The following is a 20,498-nucleotide window of genomic DNA, read 5'->3' on the forward strand; positions in this document are numbered from 1 at the left end:
CATTCGTTCTTCTCCCCTCTGCTCCATGTACACATGCTGCTCTTCCTTCAGAAAAGCATACATCACAACTTTGTTAATTTGCACAATTTCTCTCATTCACTTTCACTTGTAAATGTTTACACTCACTTGAAATGATATTCGGTAGCTACTAGCAATGCTTGTTTTATTATTATTATAACAAATTGTACCCTTATTTTACCAGGTAAGTTGCCTGAGAACACATTCTTATTTACGGCAATGATCTGGGGAATAGGTACAGGGGAGAGGAGGGGGGATGAATGAGCCAGTTGGAAGGTTGTATAACTTTATGAGCTGGATTTGCCTGTCTTTGAAATTAGCTTATGTTTATTTTCGCGCTAGCATTTAGCTAATAGTTTCTATGGTATTTCTCTATTACTTGTGTAAATTTTGTTAGCATTCTGGTAATAGACACCTAATGGACTTTTGTTGTGTCTTTAGCGACCGCTTGTGTGCTATACCATAAATCCTGGGATGTTTGAAGAACGGTTTGACATTATGAAAATATGGATACCGCCCAAGCCTACAGCATACCTCTGCACTCTTGCTTTTTCAATTTCTCTTCTCAAACATTACTTTGTATTTTGGGACTGTACCAGATCCAGTCCATGGAAATAAAGTAGCAACAGCTGCATCGTTTAGTATTGTTTGTTCCCTTAATTTCAGCTTGCATATCTCTTTCGTATGTATCATTGCTGAACTGCTTGCTACAGACATGCAGCGATGTAATGTTGGTTGCAGGAGTTTGTACATTGTATTTACCATTTCTAATTGCAAGGAACCATCTTCTACATCTCTGTGTCTTTTACCAGAAAACTGTGACATCTCCTTTTCCATTGTGCGTAACTATCTTTACCTGTGATAGACCAGCTCCTTCTCCAATGAAATAAAACTGTGAAACAAAATCAATTAATCAATCAAAATCAAGCTCCATATAATTTTTTTAGTTTTTACCTTCATTTAACGAGACAAGTCAGTTTATAACACATCCTTATTTACCATGACGGCCTAGGAACAGTGGGTTAACTGCCTTGATCAGTGGCAGAAGAACCGATTTTTACCTTGTCAGTTTGAGGATTCGATCTAGCAACCTTTCGGTTACTGGCCCAAAGCTCTAACCACTAGGCGTAGCATATCGGCATATCGTGAGCAGAGGTTCTCCCATGAGGGTGCACATGGGCAGTTATTACCCATCTCTGCCGCTGTGGCAGTCGGTTCCATAAAATAATGATGTAAAATAATTGCAAATGTTTTAGTTGGAAAAATACATATTTCATGACTCAAAACCAATAGAAATATTTACAAAAATAGCTATTTCGGCCATACACTTTCAATGAAACCATGAATTTGTCCAGAGTTTCGCGTATTTTTGAATCATGCATTCACTGACAACGGAGCAGAGTGAGTCCTGCATCCAGCAACGTCACAAGTCACATGTCCAGTTTTTTCAGCTGTCTCAGTTCTGCAATCCAGGGAGAGAGAGGGCAAACTCCACTGAACTAATTTCAATGTATGGAATCAGTTGAGAGTTTGGGGTAAACTCAATGTTAGTGATGGCTGTTTAACAGTCTGATGGCCTTGAGAGGCCTTCTCGTCATTGTTAGTAATCAATCCTAACACTGTAGTGTCGACTGCAAACTTGGCGTGCATGGCCACACAGTCATGGGTGAACAGGGAGTACAGGAGAGGGTTGAGAATGCACCCTTGTGGAGCCCCAGTGTTGAGGATCAGTGGGGTGGGGACGTTGTTTAGTACTAGGACCCAGTTGCACAGCGTGGGGAGCTTAATGACTAGTTTGGAGGGTACAATGGTGACGAATGCTGAGCTGTAGTCGATGAACAGCATTCTTACATGGGTATTCCTCTTGTCCAGATGGGTTAGGGCAGTGTGCAGTGTGATTGCGTTTGGACCTATTAGGGCGGTAAGCCCTGGAGTAGGTCTAGGGTGTCAGGTAGGGTGGCAGTGATATGATCCTTGACTAGTCTCTAAAAGCACTTCATGATGACGGAAGTGAGGGAGGGCTTTGTATGCGTCGCGTAATGGCCTTTTACATTTTAAGAGTGAGATACTTTTCCGTGAATCTCTTAATATCTCTAACGGTATGGTAACGCTTTAGCAACACTACACAAACCATCTAAGAGAACATCACTATGCCTTTTGCCAGTACATACCCCCTGTCTTAGTTTTCATCATGTGGGAGACCCAGAAAACAGAACCAAAGGATAGTGGGAGGGAGGGAGAGGGTGATGAAAACAGAGTAGAGCAACAGTGTAAAGCTCCTGTGAGGTCAGCATTGGCCATTGCAGTGTTTTTCTCTGGAAGATGTTTTAAAATTGAAGAGCAGCCTGAGGGTTTAGCCCCGCTGTTCATTAGAAACCACAGCCTGCTATCACATTCAAGACTCAACCAGGGACAGCATGTACATATACTATAAAAGACAGGACACAGAGAGGCAGGGCTAACATATTTACAAAGAGTCATCATTAGAGTAGAGCAGATTGAAATGTAATAGTATATACAGGTAATAGAGTAGAACAGAGTAGAACATTAATTGAATGCTGTGGTTCAGATGCTGGATTACGTACTGTGTCGTGGGATAAGTGCTACAGTATCATGTCGTCTCCTCTGTTTGAAAGGGTTGGAGTGACGGTCAGTGTTTCCTTGTGGGACAGATCCTCCAACCCAAATCTGTGTTGATGTGGAGATCTGCTGTGTCCCATATCACAGGAAACATCTATTATTAATTTGTACTCTACAGAGTTGAGAGGAAAGGAGAACAGAAAAATAAAGTTGCTCTGGGATGTACAGAAAGTTTCACACACACACAGATGCATACAAACAGAGTGCTTAAGGCAACATTAAAGAGAGGAGATAACAGTTCCCATCAATCAGCATTCATCAAACACACACATAAACACTTGGCCGTCTATTCACAACAAGGAAGCAAAAGGATAGCCCATGGCTATGAGCATGTCATTTTGTCTGTGTCAAAACATGTTTCATGTGAAAAGGGTGTTACACTATACCAACAGAAACTCTCTAATGTGCTAACGAAAACCAGAATGTACACAAAAGCTAAGATGGTGCTGACAGAGAGAGCTGCCTCACTTCTAGTCATTAGGAAACTTTGCAATATTGTTTTTTATATATTATGTATTACATTGTTAGCCCAGAAAATCTTACGTGTTGTTACTTATAGCTGGGAATAATTATTTATTATAAGAGCTGCGTCAACTTACCAGGAATAAACATATCTACTGGAAGAAGAAGGGCGGGGTTGTATGTTTCATGATTAACAACTCATGGTATAATTATAATAACATACAGGTACTCAAGTCCTTTTGTTCACCTGACCAAGAATTCCTCACAATCAAACGCCGACCATATTATATTACCAGAGAATTCTTTTCAGTTATTGTCACAGCCGTGTATATCCCCCTTCAAGCCGATACCACGATATCCCTCAAGGAACGGCACTGGACTTAATGCAAACTGGAAACCATATATCCTGAAGCTGCATTTATTGTAGCTGGGGATTTTAACAAAGAAAATTTGAGATTAAGGCTACCTAAATTCTATCAGCATATAAACTGTAGCACTCACGCTGGAAAACACTGGATCACTGCTACTCTAACTTCTGTGATGCATGCAAGGCCCTCCCCCGCCCTCCATTTGGAAAATCTGACCATGACTCCATTTTTCACCTCCCTTCCTATAGGCAGAAAACCAAAGAGGAAGGACCTGTGCTAAGGACTATTCAACACTTTTCTGACCAATCAGAATCCACACATCAAGATTGTATTGATCCTGCGGACTGGGATATGTTCCATGTAGCCTCAGAGAATAATATTGATGTATACGCTGATTCGGTGAGTGAGTTTATAAGGAAGTGTACAGGAGAAGTTATACCCACTGTGACTATTAAAACCTACTCTAAACAAAACCCGTGGAAAGATGGTGGCATTCGAGCAAAACTGAAAGCGTGAACCACCGCATTTAAACAGCCATCACAAACACAGAGAGGCTCCTGCATACATACAGACTTGAAATCATTGGCTACTTTAAAAAATGGATCACTAGTCACTTTAATAATGCCACTTTAATAATGTTTACATATCTTGCATTGCTCATCTCATATGTGTACACTGTATTTTATACCATCTATTGCATCTTGCCTATGCCATTCTGTCATTGCTCATCCATATACTTATATATTCTTATTCCATTCCTTAACTTAGATTTGTGTGTATTAGGTAGGTGTTGTGGAATTGTTAGATATTGCTGCACAGTCGGAACTAGAAGCAAAAAGCACTTCTTTATACTCGCAATAACATCTGCTAACCATGTGTATGTGACAAATAAAATATAATTTGACACAAACACCAACTTTCCTGTATCTTACAAAAGCACAAAAACATAGATAAGTAGCACATTGGAAATAACACAGCTTTGCATTGGGGGGGGGGGGACAATCTTCGGCGGCCAGGCACTGTTCTGCCTGATTGGGCCTCCTGCAACCCTGTGCTGCTATGGCGTTTTGCTGTTGAATGTCAGTGATAGACATCACACCCGTCTTCCTCCCATGCTCCATCTGTTTTCTGCAGATGTCTCAATCAAGGTAACATCTGCCTAGTGTCAGTAGTGACTGGGCAACCTTGTGGACATACTGTATTGTATTGTACTGTACTGGCTTCTGTGGAAATATGGATGTACTGTGTAATACTCTTCTCAGCTCAAAGTTTGGCTAGAGTAGAAGTGGTAACTGACAATTCAGCGTCACGCCTCAAAAACCCTCACATAACTTTTTGTGTTGCAAATACACTTTGTTACACTTGTCGACAAGTAACAGATCAAGTTTCTCTAGGTTAGCTAACTGTGCTGGCAATCCCCTTTATGTGCAATTGTTTCTCTGATAATATAATGTGATTTTCAGAGAAACAATACTTTTTCTAAAGTATTTTCCCGCTAACATAGCGTCATGCTAAAAACACAATTTGTACAGTTTGTTTTCGATAATGTAACATCATGCTAAACCCTAATTTTTGTAGTTTATCTCTGCTAGCGTAGCATCATGGTAAGACCTCAGTTTGTCTCTGCTAGCGCAGCTTCACGCTAAAAACTCAATTTAGCCAGGACGGTCACCCTATCACACACCCTGCAGGGGGGCCACATTAAAGGTAATGTCTCCCCCAGTTTAGCTCTCCTTCATTTCATTCTCCCATCTCTCCTTAATGAACTCCCACAGAATTACCAATTCTCAACGTGCTGTGTTTTTATGATTCTATTTGTTTATCCATCTCTGATTTCCTCCTCTTTCTCTTCACCGGGCGCAGCCTCTTTCATTTTATTGGCCACTGTTAGCGGTGGACGGGCATCGGGTGCTCGTGAACGGAGCCCGTTTTGAGATTAGCCGATTAGGTTGTTCATCACTCAGGGACCCCCGTCGAGCCGACGCTATTGGAGCGTCAGCCAAATCACAGCATCTCTGGAAGGCATTCCACTATAATTGAATGCACAATAATTTCCCCATTAATAAATCCGTCATATTGCAGCTTATGCATGAAATGTCCACATTATCGGTTGCATTTTGTTAATGTCTTGCTCCTCTCCAGTACATTCAATAGACAGTTGAATGGAGGAAGAGTGATGTAATGAGTGAGTGAGGAGAGTGGTAGGAGGGAAGAGGTTACCAATAGCATCTCCTATTTTATTTATCCCCATTTCTTTTCTTGGATGCAGAAGAAAATTAAAGAACATTTATCACGTGAAGCATTGCCAGGGTGAGTTGCCGTGGTGGTTGCCAGGCCAACAGTAACTGGCTGATTGGTTGACTGTCACTCTGAGGAGTTGATCTGTCCATTTTCTTTCTGGGGAATCTATTGCTCTTACTCTGTTATTTATTGAAGTGTGAGGATATTTAGAGGCTCCCGAGTGGCGCAGTGGTCTAAGGCACTGCATCTCAATGCAAGAGGAATGACTACAGCTCCTGGTTTGAATCCAGGCTGTATCACATCCGGCCATGATTGGTAGTCCCATAGAGCGGCGCACAATTGGCCCAGCTGGGTCCGGGTTTGGCCGGAGGTTACATTAATGAATAAAATATCTGACTCTGATATTCTGTACTGCTGATACTGCACATCAACCTGAATTCTGATCTCTTGCTTTTGTAGAATATGTCATATATTTACATACACACAAAACCTCTTTGTCTATCTCTCTTTATCTCACACATACACAAACACAGTCAAAATGTAAACAATGTATTTCGACCAACCTTTAAAACCAAAGGAAAAGCTGCACACTCTAGTAGCTTTGCTGCATTCATTTATTTTCCAATGTTTCAACAGCAAGCTGTCTTCCTCAGGGCTTCATTTCTAACAACCACAACAACAGGCATGATCTTGTATCTAGTGGTTCCCCAACTTTTTATGGTCCCGTACCCCTTCACACATTCAACCTCCAGCTGCGTACCCCCTCTAGCACCAGGGTCAGCGCACTCTCAAATGTTGCTTTTTGCTGTAATTGTAAGCCTGCAACACACACACACTATATTTATTAAACATAAGTTTGTGTGTGAGGTTTTGTCACAACCCGGCTCGTGGGAAGTGACAAAGAGCTCTTATACGACCAGGACACAAATAATAAAATAATAATAATAAATAATAAATAATTGTCCTCTTTATTTAACCATCTTACATATAAAACCTTATTCACAATTTCCGTTGAACAAATAATTCACCACAAGTTAATGAGAATGGTGTAGTTGAAAGGATGCACATAACTCTGTATTGTTGTATTGTAGAGAGTCTCAGTCTTAAATCATTTCCCACACACAGTCTGTGCCTGTACTTAGTTTTCATGCTAGTGAGGGCCGAGAATCCACTCTCACTTAGATATATGGTTGCAAAGAGCATCAGTGTCTTAACAGCCCCATTTGCCAAGGCAGGATACTCTGAGCGCAACCCAATCCAGCAATCTGGCAGTGGTTTCTGATTAATTTCAATTTTCATAGAACCGCTTGTTGCAATTTCGATGAGGCTCTCTTGTTCAGATATCGTAAGTGGACTGGAGGCATGGCATGAAAGGGATAATGACTCAAGTTTGTTTTTGGTCATCCATTTTGGGAAAGTACCTGCGTAATTGCTCACCCAACTCACTCAGGTGCTTCGCTATATCACATTTGACATTGTCCGTAAGCTTGAGTTAATTTGCACACAAAAATCATACAATTATGGAAAGACCTGTGTTGTCCTGTTAATGAAGACAGAGAAGAGCTCCATCTTCTAAATTATAAACTCAATTTTGTCCCACACATTGAATGTAGTTGCGGAGAATCCCTGCAGTCCTAGATTCAGATCATTCATGCGAGAGAAAACATCACCCAGATAAACAAGTTGTGTGAGAAACTCGTCATCATGCAAGTGTTCAGACAAGTGAAAATGATTGTCAGTAAAGAAAACTTTAAGCTCGTCTCTCAATTTAAAAAACGTGTCAAGACTTTGCCCCTTGATAACCAGTGCACTTCTTTATTTTGTAAAAGCATTACATGGTTGCTGCCCATATCATCGCATAGTTCAGAAGCCTTGCTTTAAGTTAACAATTTTCACTGTAGTGTCTAAAACATCTTTCAAGCTTTTCAGGAATTCCCTTGGCAGCAAGAGCCTCTCGGTGGATGCTGCAGTGTACCCAAGTGGTGTCGGGAGCAACTGCTTGCACGCGCGTCACCACTCCACTATGTCTTCCTGTCATGGCTAAAATGAGCAGCAGCTACGTTTTGCTACATACCATTAGTGGAATTTGCACGAGAGAGTAACAGTTAATATGATTGGATGTTAATTATTTTTCTAGGCTACCTGTATTTGACAATGTGGTGTTATTTTGCTGAATACTAGATGGTTTCATTTTATTTTTGGCAGTGAAACGAGGCTACTCAGGCGAGGAAAAATACCTCACCTAAATGTATAGCCCTGGTGGAACATATAAATAGACTGTTTGAAAATGAGAAGACGGCATCCCCAGTTTGGGAATACCTGCCATATACAATTTGTTTCCTTGGCATCTGTGTGTTGTAAACTGATACTGTGTCTTCAGGTTTGACAGACTGCCAATCTGATGGTGATTTATTCACATCATCAGACTGCACAGACTCTGTGATAATTGCTCGGAATTTTCCAAGAATAGACTTCCCATCAGATGAAAAAGTCAAACCAACAAGTGCGTGCGTGCGTGTGTGAGTGTGTGTGCGCGGCATCAGTGAGTGCATAAATGCAGCGTTTCCCAAACTCGGTCCTCGGGACCACAATGTATGCACATTTTGTTTTTTTGCCCTAACACTACACAGCTGATTCAAACAGCTGTGTAGTGTTAGGGCAAAAACCAAAACGTGCACCCCTTGGGGTCCTGAGGACCGAGTTTGGGAAACACTGCATTACTGTTATGCAAAGCTCAGGCTGGCTTGTAAACGGCTGGTTCAGGAAGGATGCACAAGGTGAAGGCCACCACCTATTAAAACACAAGGTGAAGGCCACCACCTATTAAAACACAAGGTGAAGGCCACCACCTATTAAAACACAAGGTGAAGGCCACCACCTATTAAAACACAAGGTGAATTCCACCACCTATTAAAACACAAGGTGAATGCCACCACCTATTAAAACGCAAGGTGAATGCCACCACCTATTAAAACACAAGGTGAATGCCAATACCTATTAAAACACAAGGTGAATGCCACCACCTATTATTAAAACACCAGGTTTCCAAAAAGAGTTGAAATAATTAATATAGAGCTGCTGGTTGCTTAATGCTCTTTAGACATAAAAACATTAATGTCACGTGTGTGTGTGTGTGTGTGTGTGTGTGTGTGTGTGTGTGTGTGTGTGTGTGTGTGTGTGTGTGTGTGTGTGTGTGTGTGTGTGTGTGTGTGCGTGTGTGCGTGTGCGTGTGTGTGTGTGTGTGTGTGCGCACGAGCATACACATGCATAAGTGTGAAGCTGTACAATGTGTACTGTCATTGAAATTAAGTGGTTGTGTGCTCTGAGATGAGTTTCAGTTAACACAGAACCTCACAGTACCTCAACCTAACATTCAATGCAGCGAAGAAAAACACTAAGCAAACACTTTCTATTCCTGAGACATTGGGAAATGTGTCTTATTTATCAAAACTCAACAAAACACGGTAGCATGGCCTCTTCGCCTTCACCTTATTTTAAAATTCTAGATATTAATGGTTCAATTAATAAAAATGCATAATCAGTACATTGATTTCCACATGCATAAAGTAATGATGACTATGAGACAGGACACATGGCCTATATTGCAAGTGTGCGTGTGTGTGTCTAAGTTCAGACCAGCTCTCTTTTCCGATGAAAACACCAGTCCCTTCCACGGATGACACTCAGAATGCAATGTAACCATTAATGAAAAAGTTAATGGGGCATTTTCTAACATATCAATTTGCATTTTTACAATTTGAGGCCACAAATGATGTCTGCCGAGCCAGGCCAATATTATTTTGCTCAGGGAAATAGTTCTAATGTGTTTTATGGACATCAAATATTGTGAATAATGATGCGTCCACAGAATGCAAATCAGATGACAGTTGATAGGCTGTGATCAACAGTGCCTGTATAAGAGCTTTTTCACACACACTGAAATGTTTGTAGCGAGATAGCACACATAACGTAGATTCACACACACGCTTACACAAACAGATATGTACATGAAAGCAAGCACACACAAACTTGTGTGTTTCATTACCATGCGTAGAGCCACCCCCTGCTGTACAATGTGTTGTCTGTTCTGAGTGTGTTTCTGCTCATCAGCATGATCTCACACACACTTGGCTAGAGAACTCTCTCTCTCTCTCTCTCTCTCTCTCTCTCTCTCTCTCTCTCTCTCCTCTCTCTCTCTCTCTCTCTCTCAAATAGGATCAGTAAACCTAAAGAATAGACAGTTAGAAGAGGTCTTGGGAGTGCAGTGTCAATATGAGTGTCTGATTTGCTTCCAGATGAGTACTCACTGCATCTCAGAACGTGATTATCAAACGCACACACACACACACACACACACACACACACACACACACACACACACACACACACACACACACACACACACACACACACACACACACACACACACACACACACACACACACACACACACACACACACACACACACCTCATCTCTAACACATTACTCACACCTCTCACACGTCTGTCTACAGGTGCCCACACGACAGCGTTACTTTCTGATACATTAAAGAGAAAATAGAATCCTTTTCTCAGTGGGATGTCGATTTACAACCAAGGGCTGAGAATCAGTGACGGTGAAGCCATTTTGTCACCCCTCCGTCCCCAGGGTGGAGGGCAGAGGGATTGGGCTTTCAAGGTGTAAATGTAAATGTAGCAACCATTTGCATGCGATGCATAAACACATTTTATGCACACACCCACACACATATACACCATACACACACATACCCACGCTGAGGATATTTAATCAGATGCTGCTCTCACCTGGGGGTTCAGGATGATGGTGTTGGTGTTTGTGTGAGAGAGATGACAATACTGGAGAGATACTAAATAAGGAGTAAAACTAGAGTCCAAATATCCTAATCCTTGGGGTGTTAAACTCAACGTAGGTCCATGATCATTTCTACACAGTTTTGATTTGGTTTTAGTCATTTTAATGTATTTTCCGTTTGTTTTCCACCCGCGGGCTGTATGTTTGACACCCCTGTCCTAATCCATTGGAACAGTTTATTAGAACAGTTAATAGATACTCCGAGATCATGTAACAACACCTTTTTCACATCTCTGAGTGTATCGTGGCATTCTCACTTTCATAACTTCAAATTGCTACTTATTCACTAGTGTGGTCATAGAGGCCACATGTATTATGCTACTTACTCCACATCAACAATTGCAAATGAAGTCACCCACAGTTTTCATTCTTTTTTCTTTTCTTTTCTTTTCTCCCACTCTTTCACTTTTACTTTGTCTCATTAAACCACTCTCTGTTTCCCTCCATTTTTCTCCTGTTTCCTCTGCTACCAGTGCGTTCTGAGTGCGATGGGCAATAACACAGCACGTTGTTAGCAAGTTAACGCTAACTGCTATGCTAATATCATTCATCAAAGAGACCAGATTGGGTTTGCTGTGATTCGGAGGATCCACTGGTTCCAGCGGTGCACAGGTATTTTTGCAAGGCCCCCAAGATGGCCAAACTAATGATGGAAAAAGAGTTTTTTTCAGCAAATTTCATGGGGCATGATCCAAAGATAATAGGTTTTCAGCCCCAACGACAATCCAATTACCATGCCAATCAAAGCCGACGGCATTCTGGCTAATTGTCAAATCTGTCTGTCAGTATAAAACAGTAACATGGTTTAAGTCCAATAAATCTTATTTAAAACCAGGCTCAAACTATTCCTGCCTTTTTTTTGGACCAACTTTATATTTATTACTTTTTTTAAATTAAATTGTTTTGAGGGGGGGGGGGTTACAGGTACAAAAACAATTAAAAAAATGCATACAAAGATAGCACCCACCTCAAGCCCCATCTGCCCACATCCTCCCTCCCCACCCGGATATCTTATTTCCCACCACTTCTCATCCAACCCTACAACTGAGGTTGCTTATCATTTCCCCTTCCATCCATCTCCTGACTCTCCCCTTGTATTTCCCCTGGTCCCAGTACCACCCCGTCCCAATGGGCCTGAAAGCAAAAAAAGTAACACAAGTCTAAATAAATATATTAACAGGGACTGTGAGATATTATTTGGATTATAATTAATTAATGGACATTTTTTTGTAGGATTGATTTCATTTTTTTGTTACAGAAAATCAAGTCTGAAATGTTTAAGTGGAAATGACAAACTTTAGAAGCCTTTTGAAACTTTGAAAACATTACAATTTTGCATTTCATGCTGTGCAGGAAAATTTGCATCAACATAATAGTGATCAAATTACAATCCCACATCTGTAATTGGTTTTGTATTGTGGGGGTTTAGCTGAGATTGTTCTTTATAGAGTCAAGTAGGTTTGTACAGGCCTCAATTGTTCCTTGACTAGCACCACGGATTCTACCAGTTAATAATTCTAATGTTATAATAATTGTAACTGTATCCACTGGTTAAATGGGAGAGAGTGAGGTGGTTGTCATCTTAGAGCCAAAAACAATTTTGCAGCAGTGCTGCCTGCCAGCAGTAATCTGTAATGATTCATTGAGAGATTCAATGGGCTATCATTGTCAAGAAACATAATATAGTAGATGCAACACATTCAATATTTAAATATATGCACTTCTAAATGAATTCTGCAACTTTGCCCAAGAAGCATTTAACTGCAGGGCACTCTCACATCAGATGAAGGAATCTGCCTTGCTCATTTAGGGAACACACGGAAGAGTTGGGAGTTGGGGCCAATTTCACAGTAAAACGTTTCCTTTTTGTTAAATACAGTCTGTGAACAAACTTAAAATATATAAATTGATGGTTCGGATTACAAGACGACAACGTCCTATTTTTCCATATTCTGTTCCAAGGATCCGCCCCTTTTTCCCCATTTCTACCTAAAATGACATACCCAAATCTAACTGCCTTTATCTAAATTGCACCTGGGCTGGCATAATACACTATGGCCTGAAGCTAGGGTATGCATATACTTGATACCATTTGAAATTAAACACTTTGTATTTTGTAAGAATGTTAAATTAATGTAGGAGAATATAACACATTAGATCTGGTAAAAGATTATACACTTTTTTTATACATTTTTTATATTTTTGTTACCATCATATTTGAAATGCAAGAGAAAGGCCATAATGTATTATGCCAGCCCAGGTGCAATTTAGATGTAGCAGTGTATTGGCAAAGTTTTAGACTGATCCAATGAACCATTGGATTTCTGTTCAAAATGTATCAAGACTGCCCAAAATGTGCCTAATTGGTTTATTAATACACTTAGGTTCATAACTGTGCACTCTCCTCAAACAATAGCATAGTATTATTTCACTCTAATCACTACTGTGAATTGGACAGTGCAGTTAGATTAACAATAATTTAAGCTTTCTGCCAATATCAGATATGTCCATGTCCTGTGACATGTTCTTGTTACTTACAACCTCATGCAAATCACATTAGCCTATGTTAGCTCAACCGACCCGAGGGGTCCACCTAAGCTCTAGAGTTTAATTAAGCCATTTTGCCACAACTTTGGAAGTTTGCTTGGAGTTATTGTCCAATTGGAAGACCCATTTGCGTCCAAGCTTTAACTTCCTGACTGATGTCCTGAGATGTTGCTTCAATATATCCACATAATTTTCCTACCTCATGATGCCAACTATTTTGTGAAGTGCACCAGCCTATCCTGCATCGAAGCACCCCCACAACATGATGCTGCCACCCCCGTGCTTCACGGTTGGGATGGTGTTCTATGGCTTGCAAGCACCCCCCCTTTTTCCTCGAACCATAATGATGGTCATTATGGCCAAAAGTTATATTTTTGTTTCATCAGACCAGAGGACATTTCTCCAAAAAGTATGATCTTTGTCCCCAAGTGCAGTTGTAAACCGTAGTCTGGCTTTTTTAATGGCGGTTTTGCAGCATTGGCTTCTTCCTTGTTGAGCGGTGTTTCAGGTTATGTCGATATTGTACTCGTTTTACTGTGGATATAGATACTTTTGTACCTGTTTCCTCCAGCATCTTCAAAAGGTCCTTGCTGTTCTTTTGGGATTGATTTCCACTTTTTGCTCCAAAGTACATTCATCTCTAGGTGACAGGATGCATCTCCTTCCTGAGCGGTATGACTGCTGCGTGGTCCCATTGTGTTTATGCCTATGTGCTGTTGTTTGTACATATGAATGTGGTACCTTCAGGAATTTGGAAATTGCTCCCAAGTATGACCCAGAATTGTGGCGGTCTACAATTTTATTCTGAGGTCTTGGTTGACTTCTTTTGATTTCCCCATGATGTCAAGCAAAGAGGCACTGAGTTTGAAGGTAGGGCTTGAAATACATCCACAGGTACACCTCCAACTGACTCAAATTATATCAAAGCCATGATACAATTTTCTGGAATTTTCCAAGCTGTTTAAAGAAACAGTCAACTTAGTGTATTTAAACTTCTGACTCACTGGAATTGTGATTAAGTGAATAATATAATAATAATAATAATATATCCCATTTAGCAGACGCTTTTGTCCAAAGTGACTTACAAGTCGGCTGGGGCCACTACTTTTGCATATGGGTGGCCCCAGTGGGAAACGAACCCACGACGCTTGGCGTTGCAAGCGCCATGCTCTACCGACTGAGCCACATTAATCTGTCTGTGAACAATTGTTGGTAAAATGACTTGTTTCATGCAGAAAGTCGATGTCCTATCCGACTTGCCAAAACTATAGTTTGTTAACAAGAAATTTGTGGAGTGGTTGAAAAACAAGTTTTAACCAGTTGGATATAGGGGGCGCTATTTACATTTTTGGATGAAAAACGTTCCCGTTTTAAACAAGATATGTTGTCACGAAAAGACGCTCGACTATGCATATAATTGACAGCTTTGGATAGAAAACACTCTGACGTTTCCAAAACTGCAAAGATATTGTCTGTGAGTGCCACAGAACTGATGTTACAGAAAAAACCCAGATAAATATCCGGAAGTGCCGCAATATCAGGAAGTGCCGCATTTTTTGAAACCGCCTCATGGCAATTACTTCTTATATGGCTGTGGAGGAGCTAGGAGTCAGCTTACGTTTTCCACGTTTTCCCCAAGGTGTCTGCAGCATTGTGACGTATTTGTAGGCATATCATTGGAAGATTGACCATAAGAAACTACATTTACCAAGTTGTCGCTAGGTGTCCTCCGTTGCAATTATTGTGTAATCTCCAGCTGCAGTACTTTTCCGTTTGCTACTGAGGAGAATCCCAACTGCCACGAATGATTTATCATCGAATAGATATGTGAAAAACACCTTGAGGATGATTCTAAACAACGTTTGCCATGTTTCTGTCGATATTATGGAGTTAATTTGGAAAAAAGTTTGGCGTTGTAGTGAATGAACTTTCGTTTTTTTTTTCTTCGCCAAAAGTAATGAACAAAACGGAGCGATTTCTCCTACACAAAGAATCTTTTTGGAAAAAATGAACATTTGCTTTCTAACTGAGTCTCCTCATTGAAAACATCCAAAGTTCTTCAAAGGTAAATGATTTTATTTGAATGATTTTCTTGTTTTTGTGAAAATGTTGCCTGCTGAATGCGATGCTTAATGCTATGCTAGGCTATCAATACTCTTACACAAATGCTTGTGTAGCTTTGGTTGAAAAGCATATTTTGAAAATCTGAGATGACAGTGTTGTTAACAAATGGCTAAGCTTGTGTTTCAATATATTTATTTCATTTCATTTGCGATTTTCATGAATAGAAAAAGTTGCGTTATGCTAATGCATTATAGTTGAAGTAATTTTCTGTCGATTTCTCAGCCAAGCAGGATGAACAAACGTGACGTTTTTCGCTTACAAAAATATTATTTTGGGAAAAAAGGAACATTTGCTATCTAACTGGGAGTCTCCTGAGTGAAAGCATCTGAAGTTCTTCAAAATGTAAATGATTTAATTTGGTTGCTTTTCTTATTTTTGTGAAAATGTTACCTGCTGCCAGCACAGCCTAGCATAGCATTATGCCATGCTAAACTTACACAAATGCTTGTCTAGCGTTGGCTGTAACGCATATTTTGAAAATCTGAGATGACAGTGTTGTTAACAAAAGGCTAAGCTTGTGTTTGAATATATTTATTTCATTTCATTTGCGATTTTCATGAATGTCACGCCTTGGTCTTAGTATTTTGTGTTTTAGTTAATTAGTTGGTCAGGCCAGGGTGTGACATGGGTTTATTGTTTGTTGTATTCTTAGTGGGTTTTTTTAGTTATTGGGATTGTAGCTGATTAGGGGTGTGTGTTACATAGGTTTGGCTGCCTGAGGCGGTTCTCAATCAGAGTCAGGTGATTCTCGTTGTCTCTGATTGGGAACCGTATTTAGGTAGCCTGGGTTTCTCTTTGTATTTCGTGGGTGATTGTTCCTGTCTCTGTGTTAGTGTTCACCAGTCAGGCTGTAATAGGTTTCACATTCCGTTTTGTTGTTTTGTATTTATTAGTTATTTCATGTATAGTTTCGTTATTTGTTTCACTAATAAACATGAGTAACCAACACGCTGCATTTCGGTCCGAATCTCTTTCGACAAACGAAGAACGTCGTTACAATGAATAGGAAACGTTGCGTTATGGTAATGCGCTTGAGGCTTTCATTCCGCTCCCGGATACGGGATTGCTCGTCGCTAGAGGTTAACTTCTTGAAACTCCCCATCCCGGATCCGGGATCGTGACTAAAGCCTCAGGCTCATTAGCATAATGCAACGTTAACGATTTCTGAAAATCGCAAATAAAATGAAAATAATGCACCTGCTCTCAAGCTTAGACTTTTCTTAACAACACTGTCATCTCAGATTTTCAAAATATGCTTTTGAACCATAGCAATTGACTAATCTGTGTAAGAGTATGCTAAGCTAGCTTAGCATTTTGAGTAGCATTTAGCACGCAACATTTTCACAAAAACCAGATAACCAAATAAATAAAATCATTTACCTTTGAAGAGCTTCGGATGTTTTCAATGAGGAGACTCTCAGTTACATACCAAATGCGCAGTTTTTCCTGAAAGCGTCTGTGTGTAGGAGAAATCGCTCCGTTTTGTACATCACATTTGGCTACCGAAACGAACAGAAAATTCAGTCACCTACAACGTCAAACTTTTTCCGAATTAACTCCATAATATCGACCGAAACATGGCAAACGTTGTTTGGAATCAATCCTCAAGGTGTTTTTTCACATATCTCTTCATTGATATATCGTTCGTGGAAGCCTGCATTCTTCTCTAAATTCCATGGAAAAATACTTGCAGCTGACTTTTGCGCACCAATTTCGTCGCAGGACACCGGGCGGACACCTGGTAAATGTGGTCTCTTATGGTCAATCTTCCAATGATCTGCCTACAAATACGTCACAATGCTGCAGACACCTTGGGGAAACGACAGAAAGGGCAGACTTACTCCTCTCGCATTCACAGCCATATAAGGAGACAATGGAAAACAGAGCCTCAAAAATCCTGCTCATTTCCTGGATGCCGTCTCATCTTGGTTTTGTCTGAAGCTCACGTTCTAGGGCACGCACAGAAAATATCTTTGCAGTTCTGGAAACGTCAGAGTATTTTCTTTCCAAAGCTACCAATTATATGCATAGTCGAGCATCTTTTTGTGACAAAATATCTTGTTTAAAACGGGAACGTTTTTCATCCAAAAATGAAATTGCGCCCCTAGAGTTTCAACAGGTTAATAACTCCAACATAAATGTATGTAAGCTTCCATCTTCAACCGTATATCTGGGGAAGGGTATAAAACAATTTCCAGAGGTTTGAAAGCTTCCAAGAGCACAGTGTTCTCCATCTTTGAGAAACTGAAAAAATATGGAACTACCCAGACTCTGCCTCGAGCTGGCTGTCCAACCAAACTGAGCAACCGGGCATGAAGGACCTTGTCAGGGAGGTGACCAAGAACCCAATGACTACTCTGACAGAACTACAGAGTTCCTTGGCTGAGATGGGAGAACCTGCCAGAAGGAGAACATTCTCTACAGCACTTCACAAATCTGGGCTTTATGGGAGATTGGCTGGATTGAAGCCACTACTGAGGAAAAGGCACATGACAGCAAATCTGGAGTTTGAAAAAATCCACGTGAAATACTCTGAGAGCATGATGCAAAAGATCCTGTGGTCTGATGAATCAAAATGTTAACTCTGGCCTGATTTCAAAGTGCTATGTCTGGAGAAACCAGGCACAGCTCATCACCTGTTTAACACCATTCCTACCGTGAAGCATGGTGGTGGCAGCATCATGGGCAGAGACTGGGCAGAGACTGGGCAGAGACTGGGAGAATGGTAAGGATTGAGGAACAAGAAACGGAGCCAAATACAGGCAAATCCTTAACGAGATCCTGATTCAGAGTGCAAACAACCTTAGACTTGGGACAAAGATTGGCGTTCCAACAGGACAATGACCCAAAAGCATACAGCCAAGGCAATACTGGAATGGCTTCAGAACAAAAATGCGAATGTCCTTGAGAATAAGTCAAGGGATATGAATACTTTCTGAAGGCAATGTATGTTGCTCTAACATACACAGATACATTAAAAGAGGTGCTTTTGAATTGCAAAGCTTTGCTGAGATGAGGGGTTTTGCAATTCATTCCCATGTCTGTCCTGGTATGAGCTTGATTTAAATAAGCTTTAACTCTGTCATAGAAACCTAAAAAGAGCTCACACCGAGACTCCCATATATAGAAGTATATCCCAACACACATCCACACATCCACACACACACCAACAAACAAAAAAGCAGCATCAATAACACAAATGATTAAACATTCATGGCATTTTCAGTGGAACATCTGCTCTATGTGGGGCTGTAGCCTGAGGGACTGGGTGAATCAAGAGGATTTCTCACAGAGAAGCTCAAGAAAGCAATAAGATGGTAAGAAGACAGCAGGAGATTTACACACACACACACACACACACACACACACACACACACACACACACACACACACACACACACACACACACACACACACACACACACACACACACACACACACACACACACACACATACATGGTAAACACAAACAGATAAGCTACACAAAATCACAAACACACACAGACATACAAAACAAAGACTGAAAGTGTGTGCGTGTGTTGTGTGACTTTCTACGCTGCTAGCAAGCTAAACAGCTAAACTTAGGTATTGTCACCTTGTATTCTTTATTTTGTCCTTCATAATTGGAGACTAGTTCAACCATTTGGAGACTGATTCGATGTCTAGAGTTATATAATGAGTCAATATTCGACATGAATCAATCAAGTACTGGGGGAACAGAAACAGAACAGAAACCAGCAGTTCTGCGGACCACAAGGCCTGGAGTTCACCAGCCCTAATCTAGAGAGACTTGGCACAGTGAGTTTGGCCCGAAAGGAAGTGAGGCTTGTTTCTTTCCACTTCACCTTGCCGAGCCCACCCACTAAACCGCTCGACACACACACCCAACTGACCAGCCAGATTAACCACACACACCTTCTGTTGAGAAAACATCCGTCTCCATTTTGTGAAGGAATATTAGGCCTAATAAATGTAGTTATGAGGCTTGGTTTAGGTATCCAGAGCATTCAACTCCCCACTGAGAGCCCACAATGCACTAGTCAGTCCGAATCTCTACACCAAGGTCAAATCATAACTTGAGATCTGCTCTCATAGCTCAATGCTTGGGATGTAATTTTGGGTAGGGAACAAATTGTTTAATCACAGTACATAACCACTATAACGGTGTTGTCCCTAATGTGCAGTTTTTATTTTTTTACCATGTTGAATGAGCCCTTAATCTCTAAACCCTGCTATGTCCTTGAGTTATGACCACGAGGAAGCACGCAGCTTGGTGAGAACAGTCCTATGAATTATATCAATTCATAAAGTTGCTCATGTCCAGATTTCATTAGCCACACATTAGCTGCCTTTTTATGTTTATTACCAATGTGATATAATCTATAAATAACGGTTTAGTGAGCGCGGAAGCTCGGCTGGACATCGGGCTTTAATGGTAAGGAGATACATCATTAAAATTGACAATGGGTAATAGCAAGCCATGGGTCAATGGCTACAAATTACAGCAGCACAATTACAACCCATCATTTCTGTTGGTCCAGAGCATTCGCAACTGTGGTGAAAATGATTCAAATTTGAATGTGACAGAAAATACACCCAAACAGCTCTTTGGAACCTCACACTAACCCTGTAACTCCCTGAATGTACAGTGCCTTGCAAAAGTATTCATCCCCCTTGGCATTTTTACTATTTTGTTGCATTACAAACTGAAATTTAAATTATTTTCATTTGTATGTCATGTAATGGATATATACAAATTAGTCTAAATTGGTGAGAGAAAAAAAACTTATTTAAAAAAAAAATGGAAAAGTGGTGCATGCATATGTATTCACCTGTAAGAGGTGCATACTGGCGGCAGAGAAGTCGAGCACAGGAGAACAAAAACTGTGTTACAACGGCACCGTTTAGTAATAAAAATTACATTAAACATAATCAAATACAATGGGTACAAAACCCGTCACACACCAGATATAACTTGCACAAGCACTTACAATAAACAATTCCGGATAAGGACATGGGGGGAACAGAGGGTTAAATACTCAATATGTAATGATGGAATAGAAACCAGGTGTGTGGAAAGACAAGAGAAAACAAATGGAAAATGAAAAGTGGATAAACGATGGCTAGAAGACCGGCGACGCCAACCGCTGAACGCCGCCCGAAAAAGGAGAGGAACCAACTTCGGTGGATGTCTTGACATCACCCCATATGCTATGAATCGCC

This window comes from Oncorhynchus masou, chromosome 24 (genome assembly GCF_036934945.1).
Source record: "Oncorhynchus masou masou isolate Uvic2021 chromosome 24, UVic_Omas_1.1, whole genome shotgun sequence".
NCBI lineage: Eukaryota > Metazoa > Chordata > Actinopteri > Salmoniformes > Salmonidae > Oncorhynchus > Oncorhynchus masou.